Source organism: Myiozetetes cayanensis, unplaced genomic scaffold (assembly GCF_022539395.1).
Source record: "Myiozetetes cayanensis isolate MyiCay16 unplaced genomic scaffold, myiCay2020 scf1, whole genome shotgun sequence".
NCBI lineage: Eukaryota > Metazoa > Chordata > Aves > Passeriformes > Tyrannidae > Myiozetetes > Myiozetetes cayanensis.
In genome coordinates this window covers 58730089-58749385 of record NW_026086604.1, presented here as the reverse complement: position 1 = coordinate 58749385, position 19297 = coordinate 58730089, and positions in this window count along the sequence as shown.

Here is a 19297-nt window from a genome sequence, read left to right as displayed (position 1 = left end):
TTTGTTTTGTGCTGTGCTGCTCACTGAAATATCAATTGTGTTATACTTGCACGGGTTTGAGCTTGTGCATGAATCTACTCTCGAGTTTTCTCCTGAGGCCTTCACCACTCAAAATATGTTAAGAGTTGCCACTGAGGGTGCTTCATTCTAACTAGCCGCTAGTGAAACATTCTTTTCTTCTGTTAGAGTGGTTGATATGGGTTTTTTATGGACTTATTGAAAAACTGTTTTAATTTTCTGTGTGTACTAGCTCCACCTAAGAAGGAAACAAAACAAGAGAGATAATTTAATGGATGGTACCTATATGCAGTTTCCTCCTGCAGTCTGCTTACTTATTGCCATCATTCATGGTACATAAGAGCAAGAGCAGGAAGTATTTTTTGGCCATGATCTAATGAAGAAACCAAGCCAAACATAATAGAAATTATCCACTAATTAACACAACAGTGCTGCAGATCAGCCAATGAACCTACAATGAAACTACAAGGAACATGAAAATACCTGAAACTCAGAGGAAAGGGAATAGAACCAGTGGCATTTCACTTGGAGAATATTACGCATTATCATTTTACTGGGCTGCTGTCACTACCCTTAAAGGCATTAATGTGTGATTTAGACTAGCTTGTAAGGTGTCCTGTCAATGGAAGACAGCAATTCAGCAATGTAGCCTTAATGGCAGACTGCAGAATGAAAGAAAAAGTGTAACAAACCTTGAAGAGGAGAGATGAAAACACTTGAACAAGCTCTTGCCCACCAATATCTCTGTCTCCCAAACATGGAAAAAAAATGTGTACCTGGAGACCAGGACTTCCCTGATTTTCTGCACATGGGCATTAACTACTTCTTGTCCTATCGTCTCCCTCATCTCTCTGCCTCTAAGCCATCAGGATATACGAAGAGAGAAAATGTCATCTATTCACAGAGTGTTAAAGTGCTGGCCTAGTATTATCACCCTTTATGAAAATTACAAGATATTGTAAGAGCCTTGGTTATGGTTTTCTTTTACTTATGCTTTTGCTGAACAGAAATTATTGGAGCTAGAGAAAATTTCTCTCTCTGGGAAGGGAAATGACTGCAGCTGTATAGTCACAGTACAGCTGCCTTGAATTGCAAAATTCCCTCGGCAAAGATAGGAGTCCAACCTGTGTAATGGTCTATAGAAAACATTAAGATTTTCCTTGATTTCTGTGGAATTAGGGGACGTAATTCTTGGCAGAATAAGCAGTATCATAAATAGGCAGATGGTTCACTAAGTAGCAGAGAGGGATTATTGCTGGTGATGCTCCTTTCCTAATTTAGTATGAAAAGGGGTTTTTTTAAACTGTGCTTGTACATAGATCAGCCTGCATTCTCTGAGCTGAAAGAAATCTGCTCAGTCTCTTCATTTACATCTCTACTGTGTAAAATTATTTTGTGCAATTGCTCTCTAAAGCTCCTTTTGAACTGAGCTAGGAACATCATGTTAATGTTAGATTCCTCTTGCCTACTGAAAGGAAGCCACAGAGCACCTCTTCTCTGCAATCAGTCCTAACAATGCACAAACAAATCCGAAGAGTTCAAAAATCATTCAGCTAACAGAGCAGTTAGAAAATTAAACAATTAATGAAAGTTTAAAGGTCTCATATGCCTTATTCTTTGAAACTATATCCTGCTCATAGACTGATACAGGAGGAAGTTAAATGAAGTTGATTAGCAGGTATTTTGGCATTCTGCTCAGTTTAATTCTATTGCTGCATCCTGCTAGGTCAGAGTATCCAGAGGTTACTAATAAAAAAGTTTTGGAAAATTCTGTCTAGACTGAGTGGCTGTACATCATGGGCAACTGTTCTTACACCATTGCTGTACACAGCATTTTGTAAGTTATCTGAATATACTTTGCTGTTAGAGGTGCAAATGGTCACTTAGCCACATTGGTAAGGTTGGGAAATAGAAGGAACATTTTTTCTTGATTCAATTACTTGGAGAAAACAACAATACAGCCACAGCTTTCAGCTGTGAGCTGACTAATCTCAGCCTCTTCCTCCTCCAGCTGAGGAGGAAGAGGTGTTTGCAATGACAGAAAGATGGCCAAGATCTGCAGTGCCAGGTAGAATTATGGTGGAGAACTATTGGCTTAACAATCCAAGGGGGTGACTTTTCAGGGAAAATGGAGAGATTATGGTTTGTACACTGTAGATATACAGTCCCTGGAGCAGATAGTACATTTGATAAAAGAGGTATGACTGCTGTAAATCCGGAGTATGATATTTTTTTGAATCTGAAATCCATCTTTTTGGGTATATCCTGGTAGCCTGGTTCTAGACTCCTGAATTAGTTCACTCGTGAATTATTTTAGCCTAAACAAGCAGGCTCATCTGTTAAAAAGCCTGATGCACCATATATGTTTGGTGCATATGTTTCATCCATGTTTCAGCTATGCAGAAACACCAGAAGCAAATGGTGTAGAGCTGTGGGGTTTTTTGAGCATCTACATACATGCAGTGGGAGAGCCCTACTAGAGAAAAGGTCCCTGTGACCAAGTGGGTCTCACCAGATCCCTATCGAGATCCCTCCCTTCCCCACTGCAACAGGCCAGGAAGTAGTCATCAGTCATTCTGTACCAGCTACACACAGCAGTTTCTGGACAAGTCCTTCCCTCACATGTTCTGTGTAAAACCATGTCACAATTACTTAGGCTCCTTCTTTAACCTGCTAGATAAAGAACTGTGCTCTTTACTGGGGATAGGTGCAAGGACTGTGATTTTATATTTCAGCCAAAAGCCAAATGCAATTTGCTTTCACTGGTAGGACAATCTTTACCACAGATCAGCTGCTCAAAGGACAGCAACCTTCCCCTCACATGATGGTTATTCTTTCTCCTAATATAACTTGTTTCCCCCTCTCACTTACCCAAGCACTTGCAAGATGCACAATGAAAACCAAATGTTCTGTAGAAAGACAAACCAATGGAAAAATCCCTGACTTCTAATGCAGCTTCATTCCCTGACAACACTGCACCACATTCCAGATCTGGGGTCCAGTAGAGCAAAGGTTTCTGCAGGATGAAGCACCCAGCGCAGGAAACAGCAGGCTCTAGCCTGCAACTCCATCAGCCTGACTTCTTCACAACATTTCATGGTTGACCATGCACATGACAACTTCATGGGCTCCAATGGAGCTGCATTCCATGTTCCCTCTTTCTCCGTACATTCCTTTCTATTCCTGTGAGATGGACGAGGCTCCTGCACTGGAGGAAATGGGTTCCATTCCAACCAGAGCTTCAGAAATCTCCCTAAAGACTTTCTTCGTCACTCTGTGCCAATGAATGTTGACATGCAATGGCAATATAGCACGGGGGGGGGCAATGTGTAATTTTGGAGATAACTGGTAACACTTGTTTTATTATGTGTGTTTGTGTGTATACATATACATACATACATATATATGTATTTCTAATGTTTATATGTGTCATAGAGTTCTCATGCATTTGAGCACTCAGATAGTAGCCTTCACCAAGGATTTTTCTGCCTACCCCCAAGCTTGCAGAAAGTAGGCCTGTGACAGGTAGGGCTGATGAGGAAAAGGAGCATGTTGGATAAAATCACAAGGTGGTCTTTTACAAGGAAACAGCCTTTTTTTTTAATTTTTTTTTTTTTGTCTCCAGTGTTTCAAAGCATAACAACTAAATAGTGTTATCTTTCTAATGAGTGACCCATACTGCTCTTATTTTCTATAATGGTGTTTTCTCTCAACCCTCCACTATTTGCACATATATACAGAATTTTATAAGATCTGGTAAAAAGCACAAACACCATACCAGAGAAGATGAAATCTAAGTTATGGATCTTAATTCTTGGACTACATGACTTTTGAGTGATGTACTGTACTTTTGAGGATAAGCACATCTTGGGGTCTGTGGTATGTTTTTTATAAAGTAAATATTACACAGTACAGTCTTTGGATCTGCATAATGTTACCAGAAACATCTGCAGACCTTCAATTCCCTCTAACCTTATTATTTTCCTGACAGCTATAAACTGATGCTTCAGAATGTAACATTTACTATGGGTAAAAAGGTTTTTTCTCACCAAACAGAATTCCTCTGCTGGAGAAATAATCCAGTGACAACAGCAGCAGTAAGGTAGGGTTCATGCTGCTGCTGTGCTCAAGAGGGAATAGAAGTCACTCACAACTCTTGTTAAAGTTCCAAAGTCTCAGTCCTCTACTGTGACACTTCAGATACTAGTGGTTTTTTTCCTTAAAATCATCAGTAGTTCATGTCACTTGACTACAGCCTCTGCAGGCCTACTTTTTCTCTGCAGCTGACTCAAAAGTCAGAATGCAGGTAAAACGTACCCACAGTTTTAATAATTTTTAAATCAGTTTCTTGGGTTCAGGTGTTAGACTGGCAAAATTTGTTCTTGTGAGAATATTTGGACTTGCAATTCTCTAATAATTAGAGAGAAGCTGCAGATGCTGTGGGATAGCATGCTAGCCTCTAATCAATATAATGTTGTATGTTAATGCTAGTTTGGAATGGCTGCTAATGATGTCAGCCAGTTGCAAGAACTGGTAATTCTATGATGAGAAAGAAAACTTGGATAAGTACTACCTGCTGGTGAGATTAAGAGTGCATACATATTCACAGTAGATAATATAAAATTCTTATCCTTTCTGTTAGGCAGTGTTCTTTAACATGACTTGTGTTATGTTTGTGTTTTCTGACAATCCCTCTTTCTTGACTACTTTAATCAGAAGTGACATTTAATTTCAAACATGATGCAGTGGGATGAGAAGCTTCTGCTTCATAAAGCTGTTGTGTCAGTTGGCAAACAGAAAGGTTGAAGGAGATTGCACTGCTTCGTGGTTAGTCTACGCTTGGAAATGTTCCTGTCACAGAACAAGAAGTTTAAAGCATTGTATGTCATGCACTGAACTGATGAGTGTCCAGGCTGTTTCAGTCTGGTGAAACTATATACATCAGGTTTGTGATACAGGTGGAAGAATGAAGAGGAGTTTGTTTATGGGTCTTTTACCTTCCAGAATACATAAATTTCACTTTTACCTTCTAGAATACATTTATAACACCTTTTAAATAAAAGGTGTTTCATGCAGAAAACCAAGTCTTTATGTTTTGCCAATATCTCTTGTGACTGTTTCAGAGTTACAGTGCTAGTTCAGAGTCTCATCTCTCAGGACTGAGTATTTTAAAATGGTTGTCAAATCAGACTTTTTGCAACTTACAGCACTTCCAGAAATTTTAATTAGAATGGAATTCATTTCTAGCTTGATTCATTCAGTTGGATTAACCATTAAAATATTTGCTAACTAAAGATTGGTTTGATTGAAACTAAGAAGAAATACTGTCATTGTATGAAAGCTTTAGTCATTGAAGCCAAACTTCTGGAAAGATGTATAAAGGGGTTTTAACTTGTTTTAAGTGCTGGAACTAATGCTTGGGCATGAATCTTATGCAGTAGGTGAAAACAGATTATTATGATAGTTTTTCATTCTTAGTCTTGAAAATTAGTCTTTCATGCATAGTGAGACAGATATACAGTTATATGTGAAATTCTGTCAAGGCAAGGTAAGAAATTAATTGGACTGGAATTTGAAAATTTATCAACCAACCTTTAAAAATAATGCCAGTTGGGCATTCAGCAAATCAAAGGAAAATTGAAGTTGGATCAAATTGCTGAGTACAGGTGCATATTAAAAGCCAGTTTCACAGCAAGTAGTTCAAGTTCCTTGTAACTAGTTCAAATGCTCTGAAGTTCAGTAGCTCAGCTGCATTCTTCCTTTGTAGTACAAAGAAATTTGCTCTCTGATACTCTCAGCCCCCCTAAAGAGGGTTATCATTACATTCTCTAAACATTCCTTTAGGAGCAAAATGGATGCTAACCAGGCCATGGATTTACCAAGTTATAGGGAAAGCAAAGAAAATTTTAGAGGTTTGTGTCTTACACTTTAGAAATTAAAGAATTCTTCCTACTCTCAATGGGAAGTTGAGCAATAAAGCCAAATTCTTTTCTTCATTTCTTTGATTAGCTTTTTTAACCTATTTATTAGACAGGATATGCTTTTCTAATCAGATATAATAGCTAAAATGTGAAAACACAAGAAGCAGATACAATACAGCAACAAAGAAATCTCAATGTGCTTCAGTTCTGCTGATTTAAATGACATTTATATGCTATGCTAGTAGCATAAAAAGGTTGGTGGAAGATGTTTGCTTATTTGAGATGCAATTATAGCTTATGCCAGGCCTGGATGTTTTATTAGATTCAATCTACAAATCCTATTTTCTATATTCACACCCATACTTCAAGTGTAGACAGGTCTTTTTTCTAAACTTAGAAGCTTCCAGCTGCAGATGATAAACATGAAATAGTCCAGTACTTGTCACAAAATGTGCATGCACTACTTTGAGGCAACATCATTTGAACAGCATGTGTTAACCTTCTCTAACATGTGACCCAAGTAAAAATTCAACCAGTGAACAAAAAGACCTCTGCTACTTCTCTTGTTTGATGAAGTGAATTGTATTTGTTTGGGGTTTATTGTGTCATATTTAAGGTCCCAAAAATGTTGAAAATTTTGTGCTATAGAGTGATTACATCATTAATATACTTCAAACTGTAACTGTCATAAAGCTGATTTTTAGCTGCCATTCCTGACGTGCATGACTGCAGTTACAGCAGTCTTGTCTCCTATTCCATCAGTATGAACAGTATTGTGGCATAAGGAAAGTTTTTATTTCCTGTAATCAAATGTTGAAGAAGATGTTGAAGAAATGCAAGAACTGCATTTCAGATTTAGAAAACCTGAGAGTATATCAATATACAGGTGATTTAATTACACTGGGGATTGCAGTTTTACCCTACATCAAGAATAAAAGTTCTAACCTAAATTTAAAACAGGTTACAAGGGTAAGGGGTAACCATGGCCCAACCTGGGCTGCATGGCAATAGCCACATCATCCCTACTGACAGCCAATCTGAATTTTTGCATCTTCACTATCAAAACCCCTGGGTGAAGCACATTCATGCAGCTGATGCTGGAATCTCTCTGGTTACCTTACTCCTTATCATGTTGACAGCTCCTTTTGACACAACCTCAGATCTATGTAAATGCCAATTCCCTCTGCTATGAGGCCAGAGTCAAACATTTAAGGGACTGTCTTGCAGAAGAACAGTTTGCTTAAATGTAAAAGCTATAACACAGGACTGCTTAAATCTTAAGGCAGTAAAACAAAGTATGAAAACAAATGATATGTTTGTATCTTGAAACTTAAAAAGTTTATGTGAAAAAAGTGAAAAGGACAATTTTAAGTACATCCTCTTTTGTGCTGTGGTAGCATGCATACAAATTAATAATTAAATGACCATGGAAACTTCCAAAATGCAAATGGCAAAGGCCTGCAACTTGTTCTTTTAGGACTATCCACAAGCTTTACTGTAGTTTCTTTCTGACTTTTAGAAATGCAAGTCATTTCAGGATACAAATTTCCATTCCTTGTTTTTGTAACTATAGGCCTTGAGTAAGACCAGTTGTGCTGAGACCGAAATAAGGAAAATGTGGAGCTTTCTTACTAGTATTAAGAAACAAAGCCAGGGAAAAAAAAAAAAAAAAAAAAAAAAAAAAAAAAAGGAAAAAAAAGCTCTATGAGTGCAATCTCCAGTCACATCTTCCCTGAGGTATAACACAACGCAGGCACTGCACTTTAGTCTATGGGGTTGAGTGACAGAAAAAGCAGTAGCAGTCTCAGAGTTTTTGCAGGAAGCTGGTACCTGTGGCCACGAAAGGCTCTTGCAGCTGTCACTGTCGTTCTTGCAATTTTGATAGGACATCGCACCAATCTTGACTGCTTTTCCTGTGGGCACAGAATGTGCTAGTTACATAGTATGATAGTTTATGTAATCACACTGTATTTGTTCATTGAAGCATAGTTTCACTAAGCGAGACCATTAAATGCTATGGGCTAAGCTGAATTCACTTATGTGTCTGTTCTTCAACTACAAGCTAGGCCAAGGAGACCTTGGCTTTCTGCATTCAAAATGTGACACTCCAGTATTGATCAGATACTTTGAAAAAAAAGCTGTAGCCATTTCAGGCTAAGTATATAAACGAATAGAAACATCTGCCTTAAGTTCTGCCTGTATTCTTCTTTTCATGTATCAAGTGAGTTAGGAAACATCCTAGTGCTGTGTTTACAAGCAGTATAAAAGACCATGAGAAAATAAACAATTCTGTCTTTAGAACAGCATTTCTGCAGTTTAGGGTACATATGCTAAGTAAGGCATAATAATGCACTACCTGCACATTGTAGGGGGAAAAATAGCCAAAATATTGAATAGCTGTCTAACTGCAGAGCACTACCCAGCTGTGTGATAAATGAGGCAGGGGTCCCACTGGAGAATAACATTTAGTTATGCGGTTAGACAGTGGTGGCCCTTATGCTGGCATTTGCTAACTTTAGAAACCTTGACTTAATACCCTTCTTGTCTTTGGTTGGTTTGTTTTGTATTATGCATTCCAGGAAAATTGAAGTTCTTGTAATGTGGTTAACAACAACCAGGAGAGTTCGTATTTCCTTACTCAGCAGTCATGAAATAATGACTTATCTCATGTTATCTAACAATATTCCTAAAAAAAGGTGGAAAGGGTAGAGAAAGGTTAATAAATGTTACAAGAAAGTTCAATAACTTTGCAGTTTTATAGAATTCAACTTTTTTTTATCTTTTCCTTATTCCTACCGATATTTCTTCAGACTTATGTCTTTTCTTCTTCTCTACTCCGTGCTGTCACCTGCACTTCAGCAAAGTAACTGCTAAAAAATATTTATGAGAACAACTATTTCCAAATCCCTTTTGTATTTAGATACTATAATAAAAATATAATGAGCCTGCAGTGAGGGATTTGCAACATCAGAACTCTGATTTTCATTGTATAAAATGTTCTCAAAAGTGCCAAAACTCACAAATAAGATCGAAAATTAAAAAACAATGAAAATTAAAACTGTGGAAAATTTATACTGTATTAACATTTAGTGTGACGGTTTTCATTCTAAAATTGCCTTTTTTTTCCCCAAATTCTGCGCTGAAATCATGCATTAATTCCTGGCCAGTTAATTTCATATCTGCAATAAAATGGAAGACACTGCAAATCAAATGCAGTATGAAGTGCTAAAGTAAAGGTAGTAATAGACATGTAAAAATGTGTATAAAATAAACTGTTACCTGTAGTGACAAGACTGACTTTTTTTTCCTGTTCAAATTCTGAAATGGCTGCAAATATTGCTCTGAGAATTGATTTGTTAGCTGAATTCTGACATAAATCTATGTAAAACAAATTTGTAAAATTGTTTAGATCTTAAAACTTCGGTAATTTCTCCCTGATTCATTTTTGTTAAGTTTTCAAGCCATTCGCTACTGTAAATTTTAATACTGTACCATTCAAATGGGACAGCAAAACCTTTTCTAAGCTTCTCATAGATCAAAACTAAAAAGTTTGTGACAGCTAATCTGATAACATCATGAAGGTGAGCCATCAGATTGTAGGCAAAATTCCTCTTATTTCTATGTTATCCTAGTTACTATAAATTAAATAGATTCATTAAATGCAAAGATAAAGTAAAAAAGTGTAGAGTTTCATAAACATTCAATTACGTGACTTTGTTTAAAGCTAATAAATAATTACCTACCTTTGGACAAATGTATGCCATATGTGCAAAAGATCATCCTCTAACCTGTATTTAAACTATCTTGTAAGTCTAATATATTAGCAATGCATGGTAGGTTCCCCTGGTTTACCCAGTTTATATTTGAATCCATGACATCTGCATGACACTGGCAAACTGCCATAGCAATGTCAGTTTTACTGACTTGCAATGGCATGCCAAGGATAGTGCATGAGCATTACTGCATGATGGAAAATTTAAGAGGAAGAGAGTTTAATGATATCTGTATAGGCTGCTAGTTTTCTTTCTTTTACTCAGGAAGGACAGTACCAACACCAGCGATAGGTTTAGGTGCACCTTTCAGGAGAGTAAGAGCATAAGAGCACTTACGTGTTTTGAAGAACTGATGATGTTTCATTTGTCATCGTGTGCCACCAAATATCACAGAACTGTTTTTTAGCCTTTGGAGAAAGGTTTCAGTGGGTGTTAGAAGGAAGACCAGATCCAGGAAAGACATGCTGGCCCTAGGTGGAACAGAGATGGTTATTTCGGGCAGTGCAGAGAATGGTAGGAGGACTTGGAGACTTAATACAACAGCAGTGCCTAATAGAAATATAAAGTAATCCTATTTTTGCAATTTGCCATTGCAGACATTTAAAATTGCAGTACTGATTTAGCAGAAGACTATTACCCATCACTTTTAATCTTGAAAGGGAGGATTAATGAAACAAATTTGCTTCCTTGGCAGACCACAGGGACTTGTGATATTTCCACTTGTATTTTTCTTCCTTTCTGCTCAAACTGTGTTTTCTCAACCTTTCATAGGAATTACCTGAAGTTTTTGCTGATGGAATACAGATGCCTAAGAGAAAACCTACAGTCTCCCTAAGATGTAACTCTGACACAAAACAGTTGCTAAAGGCTATTGTAGCAAAATCGTTTTGTCCTCATAGTTCATTCACAAATCAGCTGTTGGGGGAAAGACCAACACGTCTCCAGGCTCCTCTGTCCAGAAGGTCCTCCTTTTTGCCATGGTTGTCCTAGTTTCCTGCTCTGGAGAAAGAACTGACATTAAGGATAATGAATGTACTGACTCACACTTCTGTTAACGATTAAGACATATTAAAGATTCTCCTTCTGTGTGGGCAGGGGAAGCTGGGCCTCATTAAGAGTTCAGAAGGAAAGATCAATGTACTAATTAATGTACTAGAAATGACAGCCAAGATCTCTGGATCTGATTTCAGGTTGTGTTCTAGCTGCAATATCCCATGACATTTCTTCTAGCTTTAGTCAGAATTTTTTTCCATTAGAAGGCTTTCCATACTCACAAATTTAAATAGGATTTTCCATTGTTAAGTATTAACAGTAAAGCTTCTATTTCTCGTAAGAAACACAAATTCATCACTGCATCATTGCCATGGCTTTAGTTAACTCAGTGCAAAATTGAAGGTGAAACCCAGACAGAAAGATTCCCCATATTTTTGCAGTACTGTAGTGAAAACAGTGAAAAATTGAAATATTCAATTTATGGTGACTGTCTTTGTTCAGGAAGGATTCACTATCATCTTTTATGTTTCTCTATGTCTTGGTAAGTAAAGAGGAACAGTAATTTTATAGCTCTGTAGCTAGACAAAAACTGCTTTTTTATTACTAATTTTTGAAACTTTAAAATCTTACATGATGCTGGTTTTACAAACTGTGAAACTTCCTCACAGATGATAAATATTGTGTGTATTGATTGGTTTAGACTTTGTATTTGGCAAAGGATTGTTTACACAGGCAACAAAGACACAAAAAGTTATGTGGTTATTACAAACCACTACATTTAGAGCCTGGTGCATCTAAATTACTATGTCAGATCATCATCAGTGTTGCAACAAGATCTTCATCAAAATGAACTATCTTACTATTTGTAAAGTTTTGTGTTATATTACAAAAAATATTTGCATCTCCCACTGAAATATTTGGAAATTGGTGACAGATAATATAATAAAATAGAAGTGATGGTAGTTGATTCAGCATATTCTGAAATACTAAGCTTATTTCCTAGTATTTATTGAACATTATGTGACTGGGGGGGAAGGGATGTCAATTTAAAGTTGCCAGCTAAAGGAACAAGAAGGAGAATTAGAAGCTAGCTAGAGACTTTGTTGTATTCAGACATTCTTTCATTCAAATTTGCTCCCTCTCCCCAAGCTTTCTGTTTCAATTTTTCTATAGTTGTTAAATATTATTTTAATGCATAGGATTTACCTTTTTGGCTTGATAATGAATGATTGGAACCCATGGAACAAGGTAAATACAGTTGCCTTTCACTTGTTTTTGTTTGCTTGCTTTGATCATCCATTTCTGGCCTTTCTATGATCTAATTAGATCATATGCTTTTCCAGGCAAAAGCATTATATTTTTCCATACATTCACTTGGTTTATTTTCTCTATATACACTTTAGAATCATAGAATCACTAAGGCTGGAAAAGACCTCCAAAATCATCAAGTCCAACCTTCAACTGAATACCACCATTCCATATTGCAAAGTTCCACAATCTAAACATATTTTAAAATTTAAATGTATTACAATTGGTAATCACAAGACAAGAATCTTTTATAATTTATACCTGTAGTTTTAACTTGTTAGCAAAATACTAGATTTAACATTTTTTAAGACTTTTTCCCTGTATATATATATTTTTTTGCCTTAGAAAATAACTGTTCGAGCAGCTGCTTAGGCTTTGAAATGACTGACAGTCTGTTATGCCTTTCAGATGTTGCTAAAATTCAATCTCATGTTTAATGATTCTCATTAGAAAAGAAATAATTTCTTAGATCCATTAATTTAAATGTACTTTGGCAAGAGCTGCTTATGATACAGTTATTCATATTCTGTTCTCATTGCTCATCTCTGAGTGACTGCAAATCCCAGCAAGTATATTGGGACACATATAATTAATGAGAACCAAGAGTATGCTTTGTTAAAGAATAAATGTTAGAGGAAGAATGAAATGTCCTCTGGTAATATTCTCATAACCAAGAAAACAATAGTTGATGGGCCTTGATAATGTTCCCTTTAACATTATTTAATTCCTTGCATTTGGAAAGGATTTTGCTTTTCTTGTTCAAGACAGGAGGGCAGAATGTTTCGTGCTCTGGTGTATTTATTTACTAGGTCCTTTCTTTACCTACTGTCCATTACAGTCAATGTTTTCTCTCCATCCTCCCCATTAGACATTTCAGCAAGTAAGGTCCTTGGTATAGACAACGGACACAAATAAAGCAGAAGTCGAAATTATTCTGTGCACATTTCAGATAGGATGCACTGTGTTTCACACTGACCCTCTTTCTGTGTCTAAGCTGGACCAAGAGCCTCAGAAAGTACACACCATATCCCTCCATTCAGCAAGAGCAGTTTGACTTCTCATTCTATTTTTCCAGGGACAGGGATGGCCAGGCTGGCGGTGCCTCATGGCATTGGCTCATGGCACTGTTGTTAAAAATAAATGTAGTGTTCCAGCTTTTCCCCACCAAGAGGAAAACACTATGAGTGTAAATAAGACCAAGAAACTATTTGCATTGCTGGAGATGTTTAACCACATGTAACCCCGGTAATGAGATGGGAGCTCACACTGCCATCTGCCAGCTGCAGAGCACAGAAAGGTAGGACCTGTGGAGAAGTGCAGAAAAGCCTATTTTCTAAAACAACCCTGTGTTACAGTGAATAGAATATGTTAAAACATAGGTGAATTTTCACAAGGAGAAAAGATTTGGCTAGCATGTAACATTTCTACTAGCACAGGTAGTTCTTTAAAGTTGTCCATGCTTGCTTCTCTAGCAGTCACAGAATGTTACAGGCAACAGAACTGAAGCATAAATAACTGAGACAAGGCAAGCATTCTTCAGCTCTGCTGCTTCTGTGCTCCATTATATGCATATCTTATATTGATTTTAGGTTGATTAATGAGGTAGCTTTTTGCATTTCCAACTGTTAGCTAGTGTCCTGAGAGAGGTGAAGTTACCAGAGTAGATCATGACTCTCAGTGTAGTCATTACATGCTTCAAAACAACATATTGGAAAAATTTCTTGAAGTGAAAGTATCAGAGTGTTAATTTGTTCCCAAATCTTGTAAAGAGATTTGGCTGGATTTCTTTGGGTAGAATTGTTTGATTAGAGCTTTGGTAACCTGCTACAGTTAGATGCCACCAGATGCAGTCATAATAGTATGTTAATAATAGACAGAAAAAAAAAATAGATTATGCATATTCACCTAACAGGAAAAAAGAAAAATTCAACACTTTTTTCCTCTTGATCTACTTTGAAGATTAAACCAGATGTGTGCCAAACAGTAAAGAGTGTTCAATCTATGCACGGGGTAAATTTCTTTTAAAAAACAAAAACCTGTAACAGACCTTGTCTGTCATTTATTTTTTTTACCTTTCCCCCCACTTTTCTAACAATAGTATTGGAATTTTAAGAAAGAAATTGCAACACATTTCCCAATAACTTCTCCCTATTAGCAGACTAATTTGTCATATAATAAGCATGCAGCAATGCAGTATATTGTATTTTCCAGTTCAAAAAGTGTAAAGAATGAAGTAAACTTATCCTGCTGATGATGGCAACTTCATGCCTACTACTCCTCCATCTTCATGGATGTGAAAGCCCCATAGCAAGACAAAGATTCTAGGTTCTGACTGCTTGCTTTTGAAATGCATCTTTGCTCTATCCCTATTGCATAGCACTTAGAATTATGTGAGGAAGCAATTTTTTGAAACCTTGCTGAATTTCATTATCTCTTTGTTCATACCAAGTATTCTATGCTAAAAACTGTGTAGGGATTTCTACCTTGGAGCCTGGTCTTTTGGATGATGTAGCTTGGTTAATATTTCTGTATTTATCAAGAGTCACTCATGTTCCCTACCCACACAGATTCACTCAAGTTCCTTAGTATGCTTTAGCCAGAGTGTGCCACGGTGCCTTATTCATGACTTGAGGCATCAACCAACACTTAGGGATGATGTAACATGTGATGTTTCCTCTTCACCACAGACCATGTCCCTCAAGGACAAGCTGCTTATGGAAGTCATCTGATTCACAGACTATTCTGTCTGTAAGATCAGTTGTGTATAGAATATTACTGATTTCAAGATTTGGGAACAAATATCACTAGGCTGAATTGAATTAATGAGGAATGAAGACGCAGTTTAATAGAACAAATAAAACAGATGAACATGGGTATTTTCATGGTTTTAATTTTTTCCTATATAACTTTTGTGTAGGACTACGATTTGTGAAATTTGGGTGAGATTAATTCTGGATTTCAGATATGTGACTAAATTTTTTCAAAACTTCTTACGCTGTTAAATCTGACAGGTTTTTTTCAGGGAGATCCATGTTTTCTGCAGCCACTGTCATAAATATACTTTGTGTACTTAAGCAATTTCATCTGTCTTTGCATCCATTTGTGCCTTACTTTGTCTAGTTTTTCTTCAGCACAATGGCCCTTACTCTGGTTTTTTTTTTACTTTACTGTTATGATGGGCAAATATGATATTGGCAGCATCTTGCAAGCAATATTGTAATAACAATAAAAATGTAATTAACCATATATACGTGGGGACAGAGCATTAGTTTAAATAATTATTACTTTGTTTTTATAAATTATTGCAGAACACAAAAGGGTTAAACAAAAAGCCTTTTCTTTCTGTTTCTGACCATCAGAGACCTACACTAAAGCTTATACTTTCAGAGAAGTGCAGAAGTAAAGTCAGAGTCAGAGGATAGAAGAGCCATTCCAGAATATAGATTCTCATATTACAGAAAAATATGAAGTCTAAGTGTCAGCTAAATACATTGATTTTCCCATTTTGGTTTTGAATGAAACATCTCTTTTCTTTTTACATAATCTCCTGCTTTTGGAATTCATGTCATTCCACTGCTCAAAAAGGAGAATACCCCTGGGGGCTTTAAGGGTAATGCATTGCAAAGCTTTTGGATAGAGACTGCTGCATTGGAAGATCACATTGTAGCTTTACTGGTTCATGAAATATTTATGCTACATTGTTTTCACTCCAAAGTTATTGAGCAGCTTGTGAAGCATGTGGCTTTGTTCTATTTTTTAAAAGATTCTTTCAGCCTTTAATACAGTGGAAACCAATACTGATACTGACATTTTCCCTGCAAACCTCACATATAACCATGATTCTCTCCTGATGTCGGTGGTGCAAAATCTTCATCTGACTGGTGTTACTGAAATGAAGCCTATTCTGTCACCCTCTAAGAGTACGAACTAAGCAGGCAAGGTTTTATTGAGGTAACCCAATATATAGATTTTTTTAGATGACTTCCAGTTAAATTAAATCCCACTCAAGCTCAGTTACAGTAGAATGCAAGTGCAAGCATTTATTCACAACATCCCAAAGCAGCACAGTTGCAAATTATTAACAAAAAAATATATATACCGAAGTGAGAGAAAATCTTGCCTAACATACCTAAGGCACTATGTCTTTTTCGAGAAGTTGTCATCTTGGGGCCTGGATCTTTCCCTTGAGTCTCAGACTGCCTCTGTTCAGTAACCTCCACCTGAAATTGTGCTCATCACAGCTTCTTTTGGCTTCCAACAGGGAAGCACCTTCACGGTGCATCTTAAGCTGCGCTTACACCTCCACTTGTTCCCCTTCTTACCCTTTGACTGAATGTTAGCTCTCCTCCCCTTCAATCCTTCAAGGACATTCAGATGGACCTACTCTTAGGCAGGAGATAAGCAGGCCATTCTTCTTAATGAAAACCAGAATGGTTTCACTCCTTCAATAAGTATATATTATTTACAGCAAACCTTTTGCCACGGCATTGCTGCCTATATATAACTAGCTAGTAGACAAAACCTTCCTTCTGTGAGTAAAGTTCTTTCCTCCTCTCTTTGATGACTGCTTTCCATGTTTTAGTGTGGGATGTAGCTTTCACTGCATTTCATATTCTATGTCCATCTGTACATTGAAACCATAACTGAGATAATTACACTTAGGTGCTTGTCTGCATCTCATTATTGGCTGAGTACTGCCTGGACTGACAATGAAATTTGATGATTGATCTCCAACCTCCTACTCCAAAGTGTTCAATTGTACGTATTAGTGGTACTAGGACAATAAAGCTACAGATATATTCTTCATTTTTTTCCAATTGCAAAGGCATTCTTTTACCTAGTCAGTATCATCTCAAAATTCAACCTTTTTGATGAGCTAGAAAAACTAGTCACTGTGTGATCACTGAGTATATATGCTTATTGACCTTGATTCAAAACATCACTGATATCCAGCTTCAAACACGTGACTGAATCCCACTAGAGTTGCTGCAAGCGTGTGCTTGAATGTCTTTTATGAGTAAAGGTGGGCAGAAATCTTGAAGGTCTGTATTTCAATTTTATGCCTTCTTTCCATCCTCCAGAAGTTAAAATCCCTACAGCTGTTTCAGCCCTGAAAGGGTTAGGGAGTTGCAGAAGATTCTGTCTTCTAGATAGTATTTGTTCTTTGGGGAATGTAAGTTCTCTACCTGAAGCACAATTCCTAGAAGAATTAATCTAATGACAATGTATGTGGCTGAATGTAAATTTTAATTTTCTCCTGTCACTGCTGGGCAATCCAGTGTATATGCATGAACCTTCCCTGTAATGAAGAGAGAGGCTTTACCAATGGCTGGATTTGTTGATTGAACTCTGTGCCAGGGCTCTGACAAGGCTTAAAAAGCCCTCTTCCTATTTCATTACCCTGAAAGGTCTCAATCTATGTTACCTCAAAAGTGAGTAGTTTCACTTCTGGCTTCTTGGCTCCTTGAGATACTTTTCCCAAATGCTTGACAGGAAGCTTCAACCAGTAAGATCTTTGTCTTCATGGAAGTGAAATACAGAAAAATTAATGTGTTGGGTTTTTTAACTTGATTGAATGCACTCAGAAAACATTGGCATGTTTACATAGTTCTACATCTATCTTTTCATCTTATTCTTTATAGAGATCAAATTTAACAATTTCATGGATCTCAAGGAAGGAAAATAGTTCCATAATAGATAAAAATGTTCTTTGGCATCAGTATAGCTAACGGGGCATCAGGTGCTAATAGTTGTGCATGAACTTTGTGTGAGGCATCATGATTATCACATTTCCCTTTCCCAAATCATCTGCATTTATTTCCCAATTACAGCCTTTTCCTCTTTGTCTAATGCTAGGAGAAATGAAGGAAAATAGCTGGAATTTTTTCTCAATGAGACTATTTTTCAAGATAAAAAGGCAAGTTACATTTTTTTCTCAAATAAAGAAAACATCCAGAATAAATAAATTACCTTTAAGGTCCCTTTTAACCCAAACCATTCTATGATTCAATGATAAATCAAAGGAAAATAAAATCTTCTACCGTTTGCCCCACAAAAGTGTAACATCCACTGTTTTTACCTCTTTTCGGAGTAGTTCAATTTGAAGCTTGTTTTGACAACTGAAAAGTTAATTATCAGTCTCAACAGAAGCTAGACATTGAATTGGGCCACAGCTGAGGACTTAACTCCCAGCCTTGAAATGGAATGACTGTGACAGTTTCTGTGGAAAAAGACAGGTGGCAGCACATCTATATTAGCTACTTTTCCAATCGTGCCGACAGATGACGACACTTTTATAGACCTTATAGCACAGCACCTCTCTCGAGCAGTGCATCCACATGCGTTAAAGGCTCTTGATAAAACAGATCATTGTATAAAAGGCAAATTCACCTATTCTGACACTTCATATAGTAAAAAACTTGGCAACTAATGCCATTGTTTTTTAATAGCAGTGTTTGTAAAAAAAAAAAAAAAAGTACTCTGCATCAAGAATTTGTAAGATCTAATCTAGAAGTGGGATTTTTTTCCAAATACAGGTATGTAATAATGTTGCACTGTGTCACTAATTCTCAACTGTACTGGATAAAAGAGAATTATTTATTTACCTTGTGATCTAATATTCAAGACATGGAGACAGAGAGAGAGAAACTGACAACACAAAAACAATTTTCTTCTAAATTTAGTGCTTTGCAAGGGAAATAACAGAGAAAGTGAAATGGTAAGTAATATTCTTTTATTGAAGGAATATAAGACTTCATTTATATACAGTGCTAAGTGTCAGATATGTAAAGTATCCATAAATACCATTTGATGCTTGAAATGTTTTATTTTAACCCAATATTTCATTTAAACAGTGGCCTTATGACAGAAGTTAAAATTAAAATACTCTTTTGTCTCCTTAATAAAATGAATTTCAGGGGTTTTTTTTAATCTACTGTTATCATCCTGAATTAAATCTCTGACAGCAAGCTAGATGCCACATATCACAGAGAATTCAATTCCTTTCCCTGAAAAGCTTAGAGTCCAATTAAGCTGACATTAAAGTTGACGTAGATCTGCCCATTAGGTTAAGGAAAAGGGACTGATTGCATCAGCCCAGATTTGGAGTTAAGGATAGCAGACGGATACTGCTTTGAATAGGCAGCTTCAGTGAATCTAAGTGCAAGATGACATTCAGCAAGCTGTTCTTTGCAAGTGGAACACCCATTGAAAGCACTTTTTTCTCCCCACTCAAAAACGCTTTCCACTGAAAAAGTGGGATGCTTTTCAGTGCCACTCCCGGCA